We start from the raw sequence: 13,079 nt of genomic DNA on the forward strand, positions 1-13,079 counted from the left end.
TGGAAGGCTACAAATAGCAATAGCCCTTAGATTTATATACCGCTTCACAGAGCTTTACAGCCGTCTCTAAGCAGTTTTACAGAGTGCTTGCCCCCAACCATCTGGGTCCTCATTTTATTAACCTCAGAAGGATGGAAGGCTGAGTCAATCTTGAGCTTGGTGAGATTTGAACTGCTGGCAGTGGGCAGAGTCAGCCTGCAATACTGCATTCTAACCACAGGGAGGGAGGGAGGGAGGGAGGGAGGGAGGGAGGAAGGAAGGAAGGAAGGAAGGAAGGAAGGAAGGAAGGAAGGAAGGAAGGAAGGAAGGAAGGAAGGAAGATAGCAATAGACTATATACCACTTCACAGTGCTTTCCAGCCCTCTCTAAGCGGTTTACAGAGTGAGCATCTTGCCTCCTCATTTTACCCATCTCAGAAGAATTGAAGGCTGAGTAAACCTCCTGAGGTCGGTAAAACGAGGACCCAGATTATTGGGGGCAACATGCTGACTCTCTAAACCGCTTAGAGAGGGCTGGAAAGCACTGTGAAGCGGCATATAAGTCTAAGGGCTATTGCTATCCTGTAGAATTATCCAAATCTAAGATGAGACTCAACTCTAATGAACCTACAAGCCCTTTGACATACAAACAAAGCCACTTCCATTTTGCTGCCCTGAACCAAGATTTAAGCTCAATTTAAGGAAGTTTTACATTTTGCTCCCACCCCCCACAAAATAATAACAATAACAATAACAACAACAACAACAACAACAACAACAACAACAACAACAACAACAATAATAATAATAATAATAATAATAATAATAATAATAATAATAATAATTGACAGCCAGCTTGTCCAGGGATACATTCCTGACCCATTACGTAATGCTAGTTGGTTGGGGCCATAGAGGAACCAGTGGTGAATCTAAAATTTGTTATTACTGGTTCTGTGGGCGTGGCTTGGTGGGGGGGTTAATGTGACTGCATGGCGTGGCCAATTTTTTTTTTTTAACTTTTAAAACCATTTTTCCTACAACCTCTTCAGCGAAGAGATTGTAAAAAAAATGCTTTCAAAAGGCTCTGACGATCCCAGCTGAGTTGCCTGATCGGCAGAGGCTTTTTTAAAAAAGCCTCTGCCGATCAGGCAACTCAGCTGGGATCTTTGATGATCCCAGCTGAGCCGCGCGATCATCAGAGGCTTCTTTTTTTTAACTAAAAGCATTTTTTCAGCTGAAGAGGTTGTAGAAAAAATGCTTTTAAAAGTAAAAAAAAAGCCTCTGATGATTGTGCGGCTCAGCTGGGCAGGGGTCGGGGGGGCAGGGATTTTTGCTACCGGTTCTCCGAACCACCCGCCTCCATCGCTACCGGATCAGGCGATTCGGTCCGAACTGGGAGCATTTCACCCCTGAGAGGAACATTTTGCAAGCTAGCCCAAAGTGGTAAGATTTGCCTGCAACCCACTCTTGGCATGAATTCACTTCCTGATGCTTCGTTCAGCAAGGCAGGAGATACGCTTAGGTGAACCTCGACCAAAAAGCACATCACTGAACACCTGCTTCTTCATTTGGCTCTGAAAATTTTGCCCTGGGGAGCAGCTCACCACAACAGCATTTACAAGTGCAGGTGCTTCTAAAAGCATGAGACAAAGTGGTGAAATCTGAACCGGTTTGTTACTGGTTTGCTGGTTGAGCAGGTGCGCTGCGCACCAAACGCACACCGTGCGCAGACACACGCAAATACCCATCATGCACCAAATCCGAGTGTGTGCGCACCTGCACGCACTGTGCACACCAAAAGGAGGCATGGGGTAAGTAGAACGCGCGCAGGGGGGTTGTGTGTGATCAGCTGTGGCGTGCGATCGTCAGAGCCTTTTGTTTACGTTTTAAAAGCATTTTTTTAACAACCTATTCTGGGAGTTGAAGTCCACAAGTCTTAAAAGTTGCCAAGGTTGGAGACCCCTGAGATGGACAGCTATACAAAGGTGATTGATTGATTGATAAATTAATAAAGAATAAAGAAAAGGACAGCTTTGCTTTGTGTTGTCGTAAATCAGGAATCGGCGAGTCCTTAAAAAAAGGCTTTTTTTCTGAAGCTTCATTTCCTAGGCCTTTTCCAGCCTCTGAAACCTCCGTTTGAGAGGATGGGCGGGGCTTTATTCGGAGTATAAGACGCACCCAGATTTTCACCCCTTTTTGGGGGGAAAAAGGTGCGTCTTATACTCCGAAAAATATGGTAGTAACATGGTTGTTAATGAATTTGGCTTCCCCATTGATGTCACTAAGTGAACTGTTGTAAGCCGAGGACCACCTGTGTATAAAGTCTTCGGTTATCTTCATAATTGCAACTCCTACCCCATCCCAGTAATCTAAATAAAGCCTCCTTATTTCCATTCTCCTTCCGGAACAGAAATCCATCTATATTACCAAAGAGAAAAGTTTGGAGGCCAGAGATCCTAAGCGTTTTCAGAGCTGGAGATAAGTGATCAATTAGTGCTGCCCCTGAATGTCAGGTAATGCTTCTCATTTACACGTCCATTCAGTGTGCAAAATGGGGCTTAGCCATAGCTCAGACGCCTACTCCAAATTGCTTCTTCCTCGTACCTTGTTCTTGGCCACCACTCTGCTAAGAAAACGTTCTGGATCTGGAGAACTTGAGGGCTTTACATCCCTTTGCCAGGGGTGGGTTCTAATTTTTTTTACTACCTGTTCTGTGGGCGTGGCTTATTTTGTGGGTGTGCTTGGTGGGGGGGTAATGTGACGGTGGGTGTGACCAACTTTTTTATTTATTTATTTATTTTATGCAATTTATATGCCACCCTATCTCCGAGGGCTCAGGGTGGCTCACAACGGTAAAATGCATAATTCCTTATTAAAACGGTCCTGGTGGCTCAGCAGACTGATAGCATTGTGATTAACACCAGCTGTTAATCTCACAATTACTGTAAATTCGAATCTCTCCAAGGCTCAAGGTTGACTCAGCCTTCCATCCTTTCTAAGGTAGGTAAATTGAGGACCCAGTTTGTGGGGGCAATAAGCTGACTTTGTATAAATATACAAAAGGATGAAGGTTATTGCTTAACGCCTTGTAAGCCGCCCTGAGTCTCCGGAGAAGGGCGGCATATAAATCAAAATAATAAAAAAAAAACGATATAAAATTAAAACCCAATTTAAAACAGTTTAAAATTCATTAACCCCCCCCCCATCAAGCATTTTTTCTACAACCTTAAGAGGTTGCAGGAAAAAAAAATGCTTTTAGGAACCTCTGACGATCAGGCAACTCAGCTGGGATCGACAGAGGCTTTTAAAGGCATTTTTTTTTTCCTACAACCTCTTCGGCGAAAAAAATGCTTTCAGAAGCCTCAGACGATCCCAGCTGAGCCGTGATCATCAGAGGCTTTTTTTTTTTTTTTTTACTTTTAAAAGCATTTTTTCAGCCGAAGAGGTTGTAAGTTTTTTTTCCCCCCTGATGGATACCTGTGTTGGCTCCGAAGCTCAGCAGCTCTGCTCCTGCCTTCCTTGGCTGTTGCTCCGCTGTTTCAAACCACAGTTTGATTTGTTGTTGACAATCGCCTTGTCCCCTGAAGACTTCAGTAATTTCTTTCTTCCCCCCAAGGAAGGGCAGAGCAGGATGGGATTAGTGGCAGAAAAGATTGCTGGTGTTGTGGGCGGGCTGGAGACTTAGTGCAAAGACACGGCACACCTGGACAGAAGCAAAGTGGGCCCCGCAGCTGATTCCTTTCGTTGGGGGTGTCACTTGGATCCCTGACAGTTTACTTGCAAAAGGTAAGAATTTGGGATAAATTGGGGGGGAATAAGACAGGGAATCGGGAAGTCCTTTGACCTATGGAAGGAATATGGAAGGGTCGCTGGGATTTTTCAGTTTGCTTGTTGCTAGCAGGTTAAGAGCAGATTAAGTCCCTGTCCTTTAACGCCCTATAAAAAATGATAATGTTGAGTATTGTTAATGCAAACTGTATCCTTTGCTTCTCTCTTCTCTTTGATCTGCTTTTCAAAAGAAAAAAAAAAAACTCTGCCAGTTCCAAGCCAGACTGGAAATGGAACAGGGTTAGATAAGTCTCAAAGAATTAAGAGTTCGGGGAAAAAGACAATTTTCTTCTTCTTCTTCTTCTTCTTCTTCTTCTTCTTCTTCTTCTTCTTCTTCTTCTTCTTCTTCTTCTTCTTCTTCTTCTTCTTCTTCTTCTTCTTCTTCTTCTTCTTCTTCTTCTTCTTCTTCTTTCTCCTCCTCCTTTTCCTTCCTCTTCTCCTTCCTCCTTTCTCCTTTCTCACTTCTCCTTCTTCTTTCTTCTTCTTTCTTCTTCTTCTTCTCCTTCTCCTTCTTTTTCTTCTTCTCCTTCTTCTTTCTTCTTCTTCTTCTCCTTCTCCTTCTTCTCCTTCTCCTTCTTCTTTCTCCTTCTTCTTCTCCTTCTCCTTCTTCTCTCCTTCTCCTCCTTCTTCTTCTTTTTCTTCTTATTTTTTAAAAAGTGAGATTATTAATCTTGAATTTGCATTTTTGTGTGTGTTCTAAATGAACGGGGTGGGTTGAAGATCATATTATACGCAGAATTCGTCTCCCCATAAATTAGGAAAAGAGAGTTTGCGACCTTAGTGATGCTATCACTAAGGTCGCAAACCTGATACCATGGGGTGATGATGGTCATAAGAGTTTGAGTCCAATATCCTCTCGGGGGCAGAGAGGAGGAATTTGAAACAGATTTTTTTTATTTGGAGTTGCTTCTAATTGATTTATTGCAAAAATGTATTGTCTGCTCTGCGGAGTTTGATTATTTATTTATTTAGCGTATGGGGTATCATACATGGACTAGCAATGACATATTAACACTTCAACTAAGTTAAAATAAAAATGTTAAAAAGACCTGTCTTCAAATATCAACGTCTACTCTAGGGCCATCTAACCATGGAAGCACAGTGTCGTTAATCTAGGTAGTTCTCAATTTACGACCGCAGGTGAGCCCAAAATTTCTGTTGTTGAGCGAAACATTTCTTAAGTGAGTTTTGCCCCAGTTTTTGACCTTTCTTGCCACCGTTGTCAAGTGAATCATTGCAGTTGTTAAGCGAGTCACACTTAACAACTGGATCCGGCTTTCCCCATGGACTTTGCTTATCAGAAGGTCGCAAAAGCGGATCACATGAGTCATAAATATGAGTCCGTTGCCAAGTGTCTGAATTTTGATCTTCCTTGATCAAAAATTTTCAGGGCCGTTATAACTTCGGACGGTCGTTAAACGGACTGTTGCAAATTGTGGATTATCTGTATTTGATTTTTAGGTCCGTCTTTTCCCATTAGATCCTTCCTACTTTTTCTTTTGTCCTCCAGGTCATGGTTGTTTCGCAAAAGTGCTTCTTTTCAAGAGGCAACTGGACTTCCCGGTTTTTATTTGAAGATGTTTCGCTTCTCATCCAAGCAGCTTCTTCAGCTCTTGAAGAAGCTCTTCAGAGCTGAAGAAGCTTCTTGGATGAGAAGCGAAACGTCTTCAAAGAAAATCCAGCCGCCTCTTGAAAAAAAAGCACCTTTGGGACAGCTAACTGCAAATGAACGTTTACAGGAATTCTGGGAGTTAAAGTCCACAGGTCGTAAATGGGCCATAGGTGCCCATCCCTGTTTCATTGTCATCTATTGGTCATCTGATTTTCCGCAGCCCAAATTCGAGAGCCCTACTTAAGCCATTTTCAAGTGCTTCCACCCTTCAAGTCTTCCCCTGCCTTCCTGGAAAACACAGGCCTATCTCTCGTGCTGCCTTTGCAATATCTCGGCTGGGGTTACCTTGGTTACAATCCGCACACCTCCATGCCTCTGCTCTTGGGACCCCAAACGTGTCGTAGCCTGTCATTAGCCAGTGTTAGGAAGTGGAAAACTTTCCCCATAGGAGGATCTTTCTCATTAGATCAAAGCAAGCTTGAAAACAACTTCTAAGGAGGCCTCTGCAAAAGGGTTAAAGGTAAAAGTTCCCCTCGCACATATGTGCTAGTCGTTCCCGACTCTAGGGGGCGGTGCTCATCTCCGTTTCAAAGCCGAAGAGCCAGCGCTGTCGGAAGACGTCTCCGTGGTCATGTGGCCGGCATGACTCAACGCCAAAGGCGCACGGAACGCTGTTCCCTTCCCACCAAAGGGGGTCCCTATTTTTCTACTTGCATTTTTTACCTGCTTTCGAACTGCTAGGTTGGCAGAAGCTGGGACAAGTCACGGGAGCTCACCCCATTATGCGGCGTTCAGGATTCGAACCGCTGAACTGCCGACCTTTCAATCGACAAGCTCAGCGTCTTAGCCACTGAGGGTTAGTAGCGTCTTAGCCACAGGGAAGGGAACAAGTGTTCTGTGCGCCTTTGGTGTTTAGTCATGTCGGCCACATGACCACAGAGACTTCTTTGCATAGTGCTGGCTCTTCGGCTTTGAAACGGAGATGAGCACCGACCCCCTAGAGTCGGGAACGACTAGCACCAGTGGTGGGTTGCTCCCAGTTCGCACCGCGCACCTGCCCGGAAGTCATCAAATACGGTCTGCGCATGCAAGCAAACTGGTAGCAAAGGTAAGTAAAACCCACCACTGACTAGCACATATGTGCGAGGGGAACCTTTACCTTTACCTTTATCTTTAGACAGGGTTGAAAAAGCCAGACGGGTGCATGGTTAATTCAAGGGCAGGCCAGTGTCCTTCATGTTTCATTGCCTTCTGCCATAACACTTTTCGTATTTATGAAGCCAACAAGTCACCGTTTTTCCCGAAGATCTGTTCCTGTTTAGTCGCTATCCTATTCCTACAGCAATAATAACAAGAACCCTGGAAAAGTCAAATATTAGTGCCGCTTTATACTGAGAGTATACTTGGAATATTGCACCCAGTTCTGATCACCACCAGAGGTATTCAGCCGGTTCGGATTGGTTCAAGCGAACCAGTAGCAGAAATCACGGATGGGCCTGTCCAACCGCCCTGGCTCTATGCTGTCCTATTTAGGCACGTTTCTGAGGCTGGGCGCATGTGTGCGTGCACTCACATTTTCGGTGCCGGGCGAAGTAAATTATGTGAATCCCACGTCTGATCACTGCAATATAAAAAAGATTTTTTTTTTTTAATTTGATTTATATGCTGCCCTTCTCCGGAGACTCAGGGCGGCTTACAATGCGCTAAGCAACAGCCTTCATCCTTTTGTATATTTATACAAAGTCAGCTTATTGCCCCCACAATCTGGGTCCTCATTTTACCTACCTTAGAAAGGATGGAAGGCTGAGTCAACCTTGAGCCTGGCGAGATTCGATCTTACTTTAATTGCAGACAGCTGGTGTTAAATTACAGTGCTCTGTCTGTTGAGCTATCCAGGCTCCTAATTTTGGGACTCTGGCAAGAGTGGAGAGAAAAGCAACAAGATTAGAGGTTTGGAGGTTAAAACATACGAAAAACGGTTACAGGGGTTGGTTCAGGGGTGAAATGCTCCCGGTTTGGACCGGATCGCCCGATCCTGTAGCGATGGCGGCGGGTGGTTCGGAGAACCGGTAGCAAAAATCCCTGCCCCCCCTCCACATGCCCAGCTGAGCCGCACAATCATCAGAGGCTTTTTTTTTTTTTTTTACTTTTTAAAGCATTTTTTCTACAACCTCTTCGTGGAAAAAAATGCTTTTAAAAGTAAAAAAAAAAAAAAGCCTCTGATGATCGTGCGGCTCAGCTGGGATCGTCAGAGGCTTTTAAAAGCATTTTTTTCTGCAACCTCTTCGGCCGAAGAGGTTGTAGAAAAAAAAAATGCTTTTAAAAGCCTCTGACGATCCCAGCTGAGTTGCCTGGGACCTCGGAGGTCTTCTAATCCAACCCCCTATTCAAGCAAGAGACCTTACAGTATATTGGACTTAACCCAAACCCCTCCCATCAGCATTTTAGCAGCCGTGAAATTGTGTAGAGCTCAGCAGACGCAACTTTTGTGAAACTGGACGGGCCTTGAGGGTCTCCCAGGCAAGTTCCTCAACGCATCCAAAGGCCCGCAGTGACGCCAAGCTGAGCTCTGGGGAGGAATTTCAGCAGGCAGATTCACGCAAGTGAGAAAGCAGGGTTGGTCCCTGGGGGTCTCATTTAACAGGAAAAGGAGGTGAGGCTTCCATGAATCTTGGGGGTGGGGGGGGAGAGGAGAGAAAGCAGGGAGGGGGATCAGAACCCCTAGGAACTCTGCCGTATCGTTCGTTCTCCTGTTTGGGTGAAATTCACAGAGCTGGATTAACCAGCCCAAAGGTAGGTATTTCTCTCTTGTTTGAAATTGCTGCTGCTTTTTTTGTTTGTTTGTTTGCATAAACAGGTAAATAATTAAATGCTGGCCAAAAGCCACAACTGAGCATCCTTCTGACTTACAAGGATGCGGTGAAAATAAACCTGTGTGTAGTTTGTTAGAGGGAAACACAGGAGGATGGCAGAGAATTGAGTCTCTCCGATGTTTTTATTTATGTGGGTACATATAGCCCTCGACTTAAAACAGATACAATCCAGAGCAACAGATTAACGGCGTTGGAAGGGACCTTGGAGGTCATCTAGTCCACCCCCCCCGCCCAAGCAGGAGACCCTACACCATTTCTGACAGATGGCAGTCCGGTCTCTTCTTGAAAGCTTCCAGCGATGAAGCTCCCACAACTTCTGAAGGCAAGCAAACGCTTCATTTAGTGATCGTTCAAAGTTACAACGGCGGTAAAAAAATGCACGGGTACAGTATATGCGGTACCTTGCTCAATAGTAGCAACTGTGAGGGGGATCTTGGAGTCCTAGTGGGCAACCGTTTAAATAGGAGCCAGCCGTGTGCAGCAGCTGCCAAAAAAGCCAACACAGTTCTGGGCTGCATAAACAGAGGGATAGACTCAAGATTACGTGAAGTGTTAATACCACTTTATAAGGCCTTGGTATCCTGCATCCACTTGGAATCCTGCATCCAGTTTTGGTCGCCACGATGTAAAAAAAGATGTTGAGACTCTAGAAAGAGTGCAGAGAAGAGCAACAAAGAGGATTAGGGGACTGGAGGCTAAAACATATGAAGGACGGTTGCAGGAACTGGGTATGTCTAGTTTAATGAAGAGAAGGACTAGGGGAGACAGGATAGCAGTCTTCCAATCTCTCAGGGGCTGCCCCAAAGAAGAGGGAGTCAAGCTATTCTCCAAAGCACCTGAGGGCAGGACAAGAAGCAATGGGTGGAAACTAATCAAGGAGAGAAGCAACCTAGAACTAAGGAGAAACTTCCTGACCGTGAGAACAATTAATCAATGGAACGACTTGCCACTAGAAGTTGTAAATGCTCCAACACTGGAAGTTTTTAAGAAGAGATTAGATAACCATTTGTCTGAAGTGGTGTACGGTTTCCTGCCAAGCAGGGGGTTGGACTAGAAGACCTCTAAGGGTCCCTTCCAAATCTGTTATTCTAATAAAGTGACTTATGACCATTTTTCACATGCACTGCAGCAATCCCAAAGTCAAGAGATTGGCAACTGACTCACATTTATGATAGTCGCACACGTGATTCCCCTTTTGCGGCCTTCGGATGAGCAAAGTCAACGGGGAAGCCAGATTCCCTTAACAACCGCGTGACTAACTGAACAACTGCCGTGATTCGCTTAACAACCGTGGCAAGAGAGGTCATCCAACGGGACAAAGTTGAGTTAACAAAAGCCTCACGCAAATTTTGGGTTCAGTTGTGGGTCGTAAGTTGAGGACTGTCTATGGGCAGAAACTTGAGAACTGGAAGGCGAGTAGTTTTAGGTTCCACCCAAAGAAAGAAATTCAGCATTTTGCTGATGTTTTGTTTAGTTACGCAAGAGAAGTTGTGCAATTCCGCTCAGTTCATGCGGACCCAAGAATTCTCCTTGGCGCCGAATCTGGCAAGCCGGAGCCTCCGAGTGGAGGTCGGTTTGTCTTTGTTTGAAGGACAAAAAGTACAGCCAGCTAAGCTACGAGGCCTTGGAGCGTAAAAAAGAAAACATTGCAGCTCGAAAGCAGCAAGAGAGGAATTTCGGTTTACGGGGACAGCAGGGAGCAAAGTCCCACCTGAGGAAGGAAATCACAGGTAGGGCTGCTCTTGTTTTCAGATTTCTCTTAACAGTAACGATTGAGAGTGCGCCGTTTGTTTTAAGGTGAGCTTCCCGGCGATCCATTTCTCAATCGGAGATTCAAATTTTCTGGACGAGAGAGAGAATTATAGGTCTGGAAGGCACCTTGGAGGTTTTTAATAGATTAACAGAGTTGGAAAGGATCTCTGAGGTCATCTAGTCCAACCCCCACCCACCCAAGCAGGAGACCCTACAACCGTGATGGTTGCTGACGCCCGCCTTAACCGTTCATCATACGGTTGAGCTTCCAGAAGCCTTATCATCTTGGTTGCTCTTCTCTGCACTTGTTCTAGAGTCTCAGAATCTTTTTTTTTTTTTTTGGTATCGTGGCAAACAAAACTAGACTCGGTATTCCAATTGTGGTCTCACCAGTACAGTCTAAAGTGGTGCTATGGCTTCTCGTGATCTTGATGAAGATGAAGCTCTTCCGAAGAAACCCAGGACTGCATTGGCTGTTTGGCCACTGCAGCACACGGCTGGCTCATACTCCAGTGGTTGTCCACGAGGACTCCTAGATCCCTTTCACAGTGAACTACCGCTGAGCCCAGTACCGTCTATTCTATACCTGCATTTATTATTTATTTTCCTGCCTAAGTGCAGGATCTTGCTTCCCCCCCCCCCTGAACCGCATCTTTTTTCTTTTTAAAAAAAATTTGATTTATATGCCGCCCTTCTCCGGAGACTCAGGGCAGCTTACAATGTGTTAAGCAATAGCCTTCATCCTTTTGTATATTTATACAAAGTCAGCTTATTGCCCCCACAAACCGGGTCCTCATTTCACCTACCTTAGAAAGGATGGAAGGCTGAGTCAACCTTGAGCCTGGCGAGATTCGAACTTACAGTAATTGCAGGCAGCTGGTGTTAATCACAATGCTATCAGTCTGCTGAGCCATCGGGCATCTTGTTGGAGAGGGCCTATTGCTCAAGTCTGTCAAGAGCCTTCTGAATCTGGAGCCTATCTTCTAAATCTAAAGTGTTGGACCTAGCGTGATTTTTACACGTGCGCCCAATATAAGCCCTACCCCCCAAAATAAGCCCGTTAAGACCCTGCCCACTCCATTGCACAAGGTGAGACAAGGTGCACAGGTAAAAATCAAACTAGGGTGGGGATGGGGGGTGGAGCTGCTCCACGTGCCCTGCACCCACTTACATTAAGACAGTTGCAGCAGGGCCTCCCACACCCCGACCCCTGCCTCACCTTGCTGGCCCACTTCTTCTGCGGCAGCCATTTATGCGCGTCGTCCCTGGTCTCTGTTTCACTGTCAGAGGCCTTCAGGAAAGGCCACCGCAGTCAAGAAAAGAGCTCCAGATTGATGCATGCGTCGCCCTGGTTTCCGTTTCAGTCAGGCATTTCCGAAGGCCTCTGACGGCAAAACGGAGGCCGCGGGGCACCACGCGCTAGTGGTGGCAAGCGGCTGCAGAAGTGGGCTAGGCTGGCAGCAGCTACAGGGGCTCCTGATGGGCGGGGCTGACAGTGGAAGAGATTCCCCCAAAATAAGACCAAATGCCTCTTTTGGAGGGGGGGGGGGAAAAAGACCAGGTCTTATTTTGGGAGAAACACGGTAGTTCCATTGAGGACTATACCTTGAATGCAGTGGGCCTGTCAACTGTGACTCCATCTGGTGGTGATGCTGCCTATTTCACATTCTTCTATCTTACCAAGAAGTAGATTGTGGTCTACTTTGTCAAATGCCTTACCGAAGTCCAAGGAAAAGAGCCTTGATAGTACAGTGGTCTACACACCCTGTTATTAACACAGCTGCCTGCAATTTCTGCTGGTTCGAATCTCTCCAAGGCTCAAGGTTGACTCAGCCTTCCATCCTTTCTAAGGTAGGTGAAATGAGGACCCAGTTTGTGGGGGCAATAAGCTGACTTTGTATAAAATATACAAAAGTATGAAGGCTATTGCTTAACGCACTGTAAGCCGCCCTGAGTCTCTGGAGAAGAGTGGCATATAAATCAAATTAAAAAAAAAAAAAAGTATATTGTATCAATAGCAAACTAAGAGGAATAAAAGTTTTGGGATAAGTGTGTATCCAGGTTTACCCCAACCAACCTAAATCCATATTTTACAAGGTAGGCCACGGGGGTGGGGTGGGGAGGACTGCAAAACTCTAGATAACCCCAAAGATACTTAAAAGACAGAAAAAACGCTAACTCTGTGTGCAACAATCTAGATCGAGAGTTTTTCAAATTTGGCAATGTTAAAATGTGTGGACTTCAATTTCCACAATTTCCCAGCCATCTTGCTGAGTGCAGAATTCTGGCAATCGAAGTCCTCACATCTCAATGTTGCCAAATTTGAAGAGCACTGACCTGGGTCTAGTGTTTGGAGCCTTAAAGTCTTGATACAGTAATCCTTCCTGAGGTTTCCCGGACTCATTAAACCGGATGCCCTTCCTGTCGCCAATGAGGAGCTTTGTTCAGCAGATCTATTTTCATGGTGCTTCAGAGAAAGAAATATCTGCCTCTACCCTAGGATTGAACTCACAGCCTCCTGATGATGAGGCGAGAGCTCCACCTCTGGGCCACCGCACCACTCGCTAACACAATATGCTAAGACAAATATGTGATGGTTTAGCCCAAGAGGGGAACCTCCGTGGCTTAGGACCTGGTTATCTACGGGACCGCCTGCTACCACCAATAGCCTCCCACCAACCAGTACGCTCCCTTAGAGAGGGGCTCCTCCGGGTGCCGTCGGCCAAACAATGTCGACTGGCGGCCCCCAGGGGGAGAGCCTTCTCTGTGGGGGCACCTACGATCTGGAACGAGCTCCCCCCGGAGATACGGAGGATCTCGGATCTGCGCACCTTCCATCGCACGCTTAAAATGTTTTTATTTCATCAAGCTGGCCTGGCCTAAATCTTCTCCCCTTTTAAATATAAATTTTAAATACAAATTTTAATCTGTTTAAATTATGGAGTATTTTAAATTCAGCCAAATTATTTAATTCGTTTTTAATCTGCTTTAAATTTTTGTATCTCTGTGTTTTATCTTCTGGCTGTTCACCGCCCT

General features: G+C 45.5%; 1 protein-coding gene across 1 annotated transcript in view; it reads left to right on the forward strand.

The window, feature by feature from the left end:
* The window catches only part of POLM (DNA polymerase mu), a 29,811-nt gene that overhangs the window by 14,427 nt on the left and 2,305 nt on the right, over window positions 1–13,079 (forward strand). The window contains exon 13 of the mRNA XM_087875806.1: window positions 2,389–2,491. The gene's annotated coding sequence lies outside the window, so the exon portion shown is untranslated. The remainder of the gene's footprint in view (window positions 1–2,388; window positions 2,492–13,079) is intronic.

This window comes from Pantherophis guttatus, chromosome 9, assembly GCF_059756535.1.
Source record: "Pantherophis guttatus breed Tessera chromosome 9, ASM5975653v1, whole genome shotgun sequence".
Taxonomy (NCBI): domain Eukaryota; kingdom Metazoa; phylum Chordata; class Lepidosauria; order Squamata; family Colubridae; genus Pantherophis; species Pantherophis guttatus.